Below are 11,695 nucleotides of genomic sequence, written 5' to 3'. Positions count from 1 at the left end.
AACTGAGGCTAGCCATTACTAATGCATGGCCCAATGACAATAACTTATGTGTCCCCAATATAAACAGGATAAAATAATCCCCATATTCATCCCCAAATTCAAAACTCCTTATAGTGTCATTCACATGTAGTTCCAAAAACACTTCCAATTATATTCCTTCACTAATTGTTTTGTCCAACCTCTGTTTCACTTCCTGTGCATGAGTAACCATTGTATGGTCTCACCATATCTTGGTTCATCTAATCTTTACTCATTTTCTCTATCTCTCCCTTCACTTTCATATTCTTAAATACCACATCCTTGAGAAACCAGTTGCAATCACTTCTCTAAAGTGATTTTATGAGAATGGGCTTATTAATAATACCCCAAGACTTTGAAAATAATGTATCCATGATTTTTTGCAATATGTTGTTCTTATCACCTAATTGCAGCCAGCAAGTCTTATCAATAGCCAGCTTCAAGGTGACATTTCTAATCCCACGTCTTTGATGATCTTCCCTTCTGTATTAGCTTGTTGGGGCTTCCATAACAAAATACCACAGACTGAGTATCTTAAACTATAGAAATGCTGTTTTTTTTCTTGTTCTTCAGACTAAAAATCCAAGATCAAAGTTGTTTTTGTTTTTGTTGTTGTTGTTGTTGTTTTTCTGAGACCCTGTTCCTTCCTTGCCTTGAAAATGGTTGCAATCTTGTGATTCCGTGCATATGAGCCCCTGATGTCTCTCTCTGTGTCATGATCTCCACTTCTTACATGGGTATCAGAGGGATTGGATCACGTTCTGCCCTACCAGCTTCATTTTAACTTAATTACTTTTATCTTCAAATGTAGCAACATTCTCAGGTACTCGGGGATAGTTGTTGCTTAAGCATAAGTTTAGACATTTGTCTGTAGTTACCCCAAAGGTAACAAACTCTCTCTCCTTCCTGTGTCTTTTCCTAGCTCCTTTCAGCCCTCAATCGATTTTTGAAAACTTTGCATAGGTTAGTGCCTCTCAGTTCATATTTGGGCTACTGCCAAAACTTGTCCTTTATGCTTCTGCTTAGGATGATATTCCTCTGTGTAGGAGCCCCTGACCTTTCCTGTTCCTGTGTTTCCTAAAATGATTTACAGTGTCCTCCTGTGTGCCCCCGTGGGACCCTTGATTTTCCTTGGAAGACTCTGAACAACTAGCAAGTCTCAGAGCCAGAAATCAAACCCAAGAGGTTTAACTGCAGACTCTGCAGATTTAACCACTACACACAAATGCATGAACCCAGAGACAAACTGTTTATAAGATGACCACTACTGTCAGGGTTAATTTCAAACTCCTTGGCCTGGTATATGTGCCCCACCGACAGCTGGTCTCTGGGCAACAACTCTGGCTCATCTCTCAACTCCCATTCCAAGCACTGCTTTATGTTTAGGATTTAGGGAAAAGACAAATTTGAATTAGGGTAGAAATAAAAGTTCTCTATCGGTTATTTCCTTTTTCTGATGTGCAATGGAGAATGCCATTTTGACATTTTATGTGGTGGCTTTATGAATCCACTGACAGACCAAGAGACAGTGTAGGAAAATAAACACTGCTTCTGTGTAAGAAATAACATGGGCAAAAGTTGTGCAAAGAGAGGACTTTATTTTCCTGACCACATTCCCTTGTCTGATTTCCTCCCTTTTCAAAAATAAAATAAAATAAAGTCACAAGGGTACCTGTTTATCTTCGGAGGATGGCAAGTGGCAAATCACTGACTGTTAGGCAGTTTCATCTGCAAAACACTCCAACTGCTTAGAGAAACATTTATTCCAAGTCTGTGTTTAGTTTCTGTTTTATTGTTGCATGTGTTTTGAATTAGAAAAGCTAGAATGGTTATTCAATTTTAAGCAAGTGACTTTGTTGCAAACAGAGCATTGTAGTTTAAAATAATGACATTAAGTTAAAGGAAATGTGACACAATGGTTGAAAGCAATAGGTCTGGGTTAAATCCTGGACCTATACTTAATGGGTGTGAGACTTTCAGGAATTGATTAGCTTAGCATTGATTATTAGGAAAACAGTAATATTGCCCAATGTATGTTTCTTTTTCTGAAAATTTAATAAGATAATGTATATTATGTAACTAGCACAGGGCATGGCACACAGAGGACATTTGGTCAACGTTATTGCCATTTGTACAGCTCTCTCTTCTGCATTTTTTCCCCAATCAGAGTCATGTACAATTTGTGGCCCAAGAGTCTATGATGAACAGTATATCGGAGTCCTGCTCTAACAGACCTTACAGCCTATACCGAACATTCTAGTGCAGTTTAAGGAGCTGGGCTCCAAATCAAGACAGTCAAGGTTCAAACCTTGCATGCACTACTTAGTCAGCAGTGTAACCATGGCAAGGTCACTTGCCCTCTTTGTGACTGTTTTCTCATCTGTAGAATGGAGATGATAATAACTAATACTTTTGCTGTTAGTATGAAATGAAGCCATAAATTTAGTTCCTTTAGGATCGTGCCCGGTACATAAAAGATGTTCAGTAAAGTTGGATATAATTTGAATTAAGCCCACAACTTTTTGAGCAATTCATAGGACTGGACTTTTCAAATCAGACTGCTATGAATCAGAGACCATAAGCAGTATCAACCTAAACTAAATAATTTCAAGGATATGAATAAGAGGTTCACCAAGAATGGCTTGCTCTCCAGGTCTTTCCTTCCTATAACAGTTGCTTTACTCTAGTCCAGAATAGAGAAGTAAGGTGTGCATGGCTTCTCACACTGTGGGCATTTAAATTATGAAACATCTCTATTTTATATTTCAGAGTTAGATAGCCGATATGACATTCTCCAGGGAGCCATGCCTTGGTTCTATTCATTATAGGTAATTCCTAGTCAGAGCAATCCAACTAAAGACACTTCACTGATAGACCTCTGCTTCCTAGTAAATATCATCAGTCTATTTATTCAGAGGATGTCCAATTGACAAGGAGATTAGACTTGGTCATTTCCTATTGTACACTGAATGTTTGCAACTCTCCTCCAAATTCATACATTGAATCCCTAATTTCCAAGGTAATAGTATTTGGAGATAGGGCATTCAGGAGGTGATTAGGCTTACTTAGGGGGCCTCATGATGGGATTAGTGGCTTTTATAAGAAGAGGGGACTCTCCCTCTCTCCCCATATGTGCTCATCAAGGAAATTCCATGAGAACACATAAAGAAGGCGACAGTGTAAAGGTCAGGCAGAGAGCTCTTACCGGGAAATGAATCAGTTGACACCTTGATCTTGGACTTCTCAGACTTCAAAACCATGAGAAATACATTTCTGCTGTTTAAGCCACCTAGTCTGTTATATTTTGTTATGGCAACCTATGCTAAGACACTTCTCTTCACTCTTTGCCCCAAGGTCTCTCTCTAATAAAGAGAGTGAATGAGAAAATGTACCATAGGCCAGATTCTCATCTTTTTCTCTTTCAGTAATGGAGGAGATGCATTTGTTATATTCTTATTTCCATGCAAGTCCTCAAGAACACTTTTTTTTTTCTTTTGAGAGGTGAAACTTTCACATGGTTCCAGATACATACATACATACATACATACATACATGAAGTCTTTCCTCAACCCTTGACACCATTTGCCCATTTACTTCTCAACCCTAACTACTTTTACTAATTTCTGGTGTTTTCTCACGCACCTTTCAATTTTCACCTAAAAAATATCATGAAGCCTTTTCCACATCAGTATGAAGATAACTTTCTTATTCTTTTCCACAGCAACATAGTCTCCTGTGGAATGGATGTACTGTATCTGTACTGTAATGATACAAGGCTTAAAAAATGTTTTGTAACGTGGGTCTCTGGAAGTGATAATTACATCTCTGTAGCATGTTTCTATGCCATTCTATATCCAACGTCCTCTGTGTTCCCAGACTCTTATTTTTATTTTTTAATTGGAGTTGAAACGCCCAACATGAGAGCTACTCTCTTAAATTTGTAAGTGTACAATATAGTATTAACTATAGGCACAATATTTTGCCGATCTCTAGAATTTATTCATCTTGCATTACTGAAATTTTCTAACAGTTTTCCCTTCTTTTTTTAACATAAGGAAATCAACATGGAAATGAACAATGAAAAGTTTTCTATAACTTTAAATTCATGGTGTCCCAATCCCCTTCCCTCAAAAAACAAAACAAAACAAAACAAAACAAAACTTATATTTGGCATTCTTGTGGCAATAATTCCTAGAAGACAGTATCATATTTTAACATGAGAACTACACTGTTTCAATGTTCCACACTTAAACTGATATTGATTATATTGCATTAGTGCTAAGGAATTTATTCTAAAGTTGACATATTCTTATATTCCACATTAAACACATACATACATATATATATACACACATATATATTGAACATGTGGTTCCTGGCTATTTGAATAGAGCAAAGTTGTTAATAGTCCAGGCTTCAGAGTCAAGCGCATATAGATTCTAATCCCACCTCGTTTGTGAAAATAGCTTTGTGATCTTGGGTAAATTTACATATGCATCAATTTCCCCACAATTTGAGAATATACAATTTAGATTAGAGGGTTATAAAGAGGATCAACTGAGAAAATGTACATCAATCACATCATATAGTAGTTACTCAGTAAATGGTAGCTTTCATGATCATCCCCAACATTATTATATGCATCTATTCTGAGATAGATTGTGTACTGGATGTTGGGGGACAGCAATGTATACAACACCATCCTTGCTCCTGGGGCTTATAGTACAGTGGGAATGGCATGCCAGTAAGCAAAGAATAACTTTAATTTATAATAAGCAATACACCAGTAGATTAAATGCTATCTCCTGGGAAGAAAAGTGATATGAAAATACATTTTCCCCAGCAATTATCTCGAAGAAATAAAAGGTTCAAGAAAGTCTCCACTGGAAGAGGTACCATATACCAACTTCAATTTTCACTTGTCACAGAATATAGGGAAATATATAACACCGGAACAATGAAGGAGTTATTTTAATTTACCGGTGGGATTTGGAGGGCTCCTGGAGTACCTTTGAGCCTCAATAATTTTTTCTTGATAATGTAGACTCATCTGAAGTATAGGGAATGAAGTGAATCCACTGACCTTGAGATTTGATTCTTTTGTTTATTGTCAACTATTTTTCCTCATAAAAGCATAGTGTGAAAAGTGGGAGGGAAAAGTGATTCACACCCTCACGTCCTGTTTTGTTTTGTTTTTGTTTTTTGTATAACAATAAATGTGAGTTTGGTTTTGCAATAATCAAGTTATTGAGGAAACTGCACTTTTTGAGGAGAAGTGAATGCTTCTTGAAGAGCCCATAAATCCACAGACCTTTTTATTTCATTGAAGGTGCTTAAATATCAAGAAATATCATACCTCTGACCACCACTGTTGCCTACACATCTTGTAAACCAAAAGCTCAAGGTAAGTGAAAAATACTCCTTGGACCTTCCACAACATTTTCCAAAACTATAAGACAACTTTTCAGGTACGAAATGTGTAAAAGTCCTGTTTACTTATTTTAAAGAGAGCTCCTTAGTAGCAGACAGCAGCCTGCACAAAAACAGCAACCAGGAAAGGAATTACAAGCCAGAATCTTTATGAAGAGGAGTAAACTCTGAATTCCAAATTTTCTTTCAAGTCCCTCCACCAAGTCCCTCCACTAAGTTCTGCAATTCTTGTCTAATAGCCACAGTATTTTATTATGAATCTGTAGGCTTATGCCAACAGAAATCACAAGGTAGATGGCCTTTGTTGGAAATAGTTCATTATAACTATTACTGCCACTTCACTTCATTACCAGAAACCGTCGATTAGCACTTATTAATTATGAGTGAGATTCAAAACTCCTAGGAGCATCCAACCTTGTGGCAAGCTGACAATGTACAGATTTACACCGGGTTAAAAAACACTGGGAACATCCTCCACTTGCAATTCTGCAAAAAGTCGGTGTCTGTCCGTGATACATCTTGGAATACTAAACCTAAAAAGTCGCTCCGGGCAAACTAATTCACACAGAAATTAAACGCCTCTTTATCCTTTAGTATCTCACCACCAAATTCATTATTGACTTCTTCTTGCAGGCTCCCGGGTTGAGCTTCAAGCTTTTCTCTTAACTGCATCAGAAGGGAAGCCAGTGCGTGGGACCTGCGCGCTCCGATTCCCCAAGCGTGACTGTGTGAGTAGCCTTTTGCACAGACGCAAGTTAGCGAGAAGGTGTTGCCAGAGGTTCCCTGGTTCCGAGGGACAGCATCGAATGATCCATCACCCTCTCAAATGGACAGTCTCCCTTGGTCTCTGCTTCCTCCAGAGTCGGCTCAAACCGAATCCGAAGCAGGTTCTTTCCTGAAATTGGTAGCTATTGGTCCACAGACTCTGCGCGCGGCAAGGCTCACCTTCGAACGCTCTGGATGGATTTCTGAGCTGTGAGTAGCGCCGCTAGGACTCCTATCAACACAAGTTTCATCTTTTGCACCAAATCATCCACTTGTTCCAGTTTTGCGCCTTGGCAACTGTACCTTCGGCTTTGGCGTTCGTGCGCTGTCTTCCCGGCAAAGTCGGCTGCCTTTCAACTCGAAGCGGATTCCCAGAGCCAGGCAAGAGCTACCTGAAGGGAGACCTTGGCGGAACCAGGCGCCCAGAGTGGGGGCAAGAGAAGCTCGCGCCATCTCCTCGCTGCGCAACTTTTTGTGTTTCCTTCCGTCAGGTCCCAAGCTGCAGAGATTCTCGAAGCTCTGGAGTGAAAAAAACCCACAGCAGTCCTCGGCCTGGCCAGCCCTTGGGATGGCAGAGTAACGCTCTGCTGGTGTAGCGACCTCCCAGAGCACAAAGGCGAGCCACGGTTAAAAAAAAAAACAAACAAGAAACAAAAAACCCCCAAAACCCGGAGGGTAAAAGTTTACTTTCGGAGAGCAATTCCAGAATCCCAGTCTGGGTAAGACAAACTCCCTCCCGCTGGGAGTCACCTTCTCCGGGGAGGAGTGAAAGAGCCTGGGGCGGTTCTGAGAGAGGAGTGTCTCCGGCTTGGGGCTCCCCAGCTGGGTGGCACCCAGTGATCCTTCCCGGCTGTCAGAGAAGAGGCAGAAGTTGGGAAAGGAGCTAGACGGAGAGCAGGATACCTACTCTGGGTGCGAAACGTCGGAAATGGCTGCTAAAGGGGCAGAGTCTCCAGACTCCTAATCCCTCCCTTTCTCCAGCTGAGCCCTTCACCTGCTACCGTCCACTTTACAATATAAGCGTAGACAGTGCATTAGCCCGGTTCCAAAAGCTGGGCGTCACAAATCCCTGGGCAGTTCCTTTTTGAACAATCTACCTGAGTTTCAGGGGCTCCTGGGAAAATGTTACGTGATGCAGTACGCAGGAAAGGGGGCATAAGAGGGGACTGTATATTCCAGGAAAATATGCGTTGGCTCCTCTATTCGAAAGACCTCGGGGAGCCCCTCGGCTCCCTCGCAGGCTGCGGCAGCCACTTCAGTGCTCCGCGAAAGGGGCGGAGGTGGCTCTGGAGGGTGGAGACCGGGACCGGGTTAATCTTTAGTCCGGCGACCTCACGCAGGCTGCCCGGAGAGTAACTGGCTTCGAGGAAGAGAGGCTGGGAGCCGAGATACCTGGGAGGGCAGGGACCAGAGAGGCGGCCGAACGCACTTGAGGGCTGGCGGCGAGGAACTGCCTGCCAGCAGCAATCCGCTAACTAGGGAGGAGTGACTGAGTCTCCCCGTCTCCTGCATCCGGGGAGCCCCTGCCCCGGTTCGCTCCTCGCGACTTCTAGCTCGCCAGTGGCCTGGGGCCGCCGGCGCGGGGCTGGGCGTGCGTGTGTTGCTGCGCGCGCGCGCGGGGGTGTGTGTGCGCAGCCCGCGCGCCGAGCCCGGCCGCCGGGACCCAGCCGCCTGCCGCCCGCCTGCCGCCCGCCTGCCTGGCGTCCCACCTCCTCGCGGCCGCGTCCTCGCAGGCTCCTCACCTGGCGCCCGCCGCCGGCCGCCCGCTCAGCCCCGCTCGGCTGCCGCTGCCTCCCCTCAAAGTTTCCTCAGAGCGGGCACCTTGGCGAAGGGCTGCCCAGGGAGATGGATTTCTGAAGCTGTGCCTTGGAGTGGCTCTTCTTCCAGCACCTCTCAGCTGTGCTCTACCCCCCCGCCCAAATCCGGGCAGAAGGTAGAAGCTTTCCCCAAATCGGGGGAGAGGTGGGGGAGGGGTTTTCATCCAGAGAAAGGGAGGAGCGGCCACAGCTGAGGATAGGCGCTTCTCTCCTGCCTGATGCCGCGGAACTGACCGATGGGCCTGGAGGGCGAAAGAAGAAAATTAAATAGAAAAGCCAAGTTGACGGAGGAGGGGCTGGGAGGCTTCCGGACGCCGGAAAGGTTGTCCCCGTCCCCGTTTCCTCGGGCGTGAAGATTTAGAGGCGCCTCCAGCGCGAGGGCTTTGAAACCGCCATCACCTCCCGATCCCTTCGGAAGGAAAAGCCGGCAGAGCTGAGGCCAGGGGTGGGTGGGTGGGGGGGGCAAGTAAAAGCTTGGACTTGTGTGCAACGCATCCTTGGCTTTGGATTTTAAGGACGCGAACGAGAATTAACAGCGTTTCAAGGTAAGAGGCAGCACAAGCACCGCCAGGAAAAAGAATAACTTAAAATAGATGTCGGGGATGGGGTGGGGGCTTAAGCCAAGTTAGGATGATCTCTCCGGGCGTCGCCACGAGATTGCTCAAGCCGCGCGAGTGCCTTGGAGCGGACAAGTCAGGGAGTAGCCGGTGCCGCCGGTGCCCAGGTGGGAGGCAGCTACCGAAGGGAGTGTTCTGGTGTCCTGACCTTACACTTTTTGGAGCCTATTGGAAATAGGTGTGTAGCTGGGTCGACTTGTCTGGGCTGATTTACAGCGTGGATTCGTGCGTGTGTTTCCGGCGAGATTTTTTTTTTTTTTTTTAACCGCCTCTAGCACCGCAGACCCATCCCCTCGTGGCCGCTCAGCGCTGTGGGCACCGGCGAACGCCGCCAGGACGCGGTGGCAGGTGAGCCTGGCGCAGGTGGGCAAGTGGGGGCGGCGGCATCCGGCCGGCGGATCGCGGGGCGCGCGAAGCCCACGCCGCCGCCTGGCTGGCTTCGTGCAGCGGGCGTCGGAGCCCAGGCGCCGCGGGTCTGCTGCGGTTCCCTTCGCCTCCGCTAGAGGCTCCCAGCGGGCGCCGCGGAGCGGGTGGGTGTGGGGGCGCCGGGAGGCGGAGGGGCGAGCGCGGGGAGCGAGCGTGCCCGCGGGGTGGCGGAGCGGGCGCGGCAGGGGGAGGCGAGCCCGGCTAGGGCGGGGGACGAGAGCCGGAGTCCTGGCGCGCCTCCTGGCCGAGCGCAGAGCTGCGGGGGACGCGGGTCCGAATCCGGGCTGAGCTCGGGAAAGCTGTGCCCCAGAGTCGGAGACACTTCGAGAGGGCGATCCTGGCCCGCGCCCTGAGGGCAGTCCCGGGAGGTAACGTCCCCTTTCTCCACTCCTTTCGCCCCGCGCTTCTCCGTACCCCCTCAGCCTAACGCGCAAGGTGGGAGGGAGTGGAGGGTGCGGGTCTGTAGGGTCCATATCTAAAGGTGCCTTTCAATGCTGTTCCGAGGAGCTCCGTAGAATGTGTATTCGAACTAGTCTCCAATTTCACCCCCCTCCCTCCCTCCCCCGAATATTTGACTGCTTTGAGGGAAGTTTTCTGCAGAGAGTGCGGGGTGGCTGGTTTGGGGCCGGGCTGCTCCAAGGAGAGCGAGGGGACCCGTTGTGCTCCCCTGAGCCGCAGTGGACTTGAGTGCGCGACTCCAGGGTTGGGGTGTGGTGAAGAAAAGAGTACCACACCCTCTTCTTTTCCTCCCCTGTCCTGTCTCACCTGATGATGAGGTCTCACCATCTCGCATTTAACTGATTTCTTTTCCCAAGGGTTTGGCTCTGAGAACGGATCAAAGCTGCTGAGAGACTTGGAGAGAGAGAGAGAGAGAGAGAGAGAGAGAGAGAGAGAGAGAGAGAGAGAGAGAGAGAGAAGAATGAGAGGGAAGTCATGGCCAGAACATCAGGGAAGGAAGGAGGGTGAAGTTAAGCTTGTGTATAGGGTGGGGGGTGCTGGGAAATAGCCTTGGAGTTCCAGATTATTTGATGAAGTCTGATTCAGCTCACATTTCACACTGTCTTTGACATAATCCTTGCTCAAGCTACTAACAGAAATCATTTCTGCTAGATATTGCCTTGGGCACGGTGGGCACAGAGTATGTTTGATGATTGTGTCTAGGCCAAAAAAAAAAAAAAAAAGCGGGTATTGTGTGTGCTTTGGCGTGATTACATCGTGTCTGTCAGGCAGCAGGAAATGTATGTGATTTTCATTGTGCTGTGTTGTGTTTGTGCATACCATATGTGGTCATTTTACATTCAGTAATGCAATTTCAGTCTTCCAAAGGTGGCTCTTCACAAACATGACTTGTGATAATAAACCTCCCGCAGAATAACACTGAAGGAAGGCAGGAAATGTGATGGGCCATGGACTGTCCTAGGAATAGTGAATAAAACCTGAGATCCAGCGTTTGTGAAATATTGGGCCACATAGGGAAGGAGTGCCAAATATTTCTTTTTTCAGGGATGAAGCAGTGGGTAGCATTTTAAAAGAAGGGGATGTTCTGTAGTTACTATCATCATCATCCTGTAGCTTGCATTACTTCCAATACAGTTAGTGTGAGGCAGAAAAACATGAAGCACTTCCTGCTGAAAAACAGTAAAATGTTTTGTGAGATACTGTCTGATATTTCACCCTAAGAATTTAAATGGAATGGACTGCCTATTGGTGAGGACCATAGTGGTTTGGTTATGTGTCGGGCATCCGTTACTTTTGATCAAGGTAAATATGCGAGTTAATATTATATAATAAGTGTAATTTAGTGCAAGTGAAAACAGGCCAATTTACTGATGTGTCTCATTCCAGAATAACACATGGCATGATCTCAAGGAAGATTTATATAAAGTTTGTCGTTAAATGTATTACATTGTATGGAGCTCTGGGTAGAAGACAAGAATAAATATCTTGTTGAAATCTCAAAAAGGATGGCTTACATTCTTAAAATAAACTGTTGTAGAAATCTTATTGTGTGACGAAAAAATAGTTACTAATCTAAATGTAGTTGTCTGCATGCATAGATAGATACAAATTATTTGTTGAATTGAATTAACCAAGACAAATACACAATAAGGGCTCAGCTTTCATTGTGAAAGAGATCTCTGAAACCAGAGGAAGATCTCCTAGTATGAGGAATCTGTGTACATGATGAATAAAAAATGTTGTGTTTCTTGACACTTAACTGAATCAAACTAGTGAGGCTGGTTTGTAACCTCAGATTCAGTTTTAGGACTCTATCTCCACAAAGAGGTTTTTCTGTCTCTAATAAATATGATTTTAAAAGAGACCAAACACTGAAATGTTCCAGGGATGCTATGGACCTGAAAACTGTTTTTGAGTCCTCTGAAACTTCATGTCAAGAATAAGAGGTGATAGGATGTTGTCACAAATTAATTGGCTTGATGCTTCAATTAAAAACTGATTATTATCTGGCTCTGGTAGTCATTATGGTTGATTTCATTTGGTCTCTAGATATTCTGTGAAAGGACTCTAGGTGGAAATGTTTTCCTGTAGTACAAGGAGAGGAGGTCACTAGATGCAAAAAACAAAACAAAACAAAAAAAAACCAAAAAAACACACACACAA

The 11,695-nt window shown here is 45.1% G+C and overlaps 1 long non-coding RNA gene across 1 annotated transcript; it reads right to left on the bottom strand.

The window, feature by feature from the left end:
* Positions 1-4,164: 4,164 nt before the first annotated feature.
* Positions 4,165-9,043, bottom strand: LOC123381621. Its single transcript, XR_006588863.1, has 2 exons — positions 8,796-9,043; positions 4,165-8,272 (listed from the first exon to the last, which is right to left on the bottom strand). It is a non-coding gene; the product is annotated as an uncharacterized LOC123381621 (long non-coding RNA).
* Between the last annotated feature and the right edge of the window lie 2,652 nt (positions 9,044-11,695).

The sequence above is a fragment of the Felis catus genome, chromosome D4, assembly GCF_018350175.1.
Source record: "Felis catus isolate Fca126 chromosome D4, F.catus_Fca126_mat1.0, whole genome shotgun sequence".
NCBI lineage: Eukaryota > Metazoa > Chordata > Mammalia > Carnivora > Felidae > Felis > Felis catus.
This window is presented reverse-complemented; position numbering and strand designations above follow the sequence as displayed.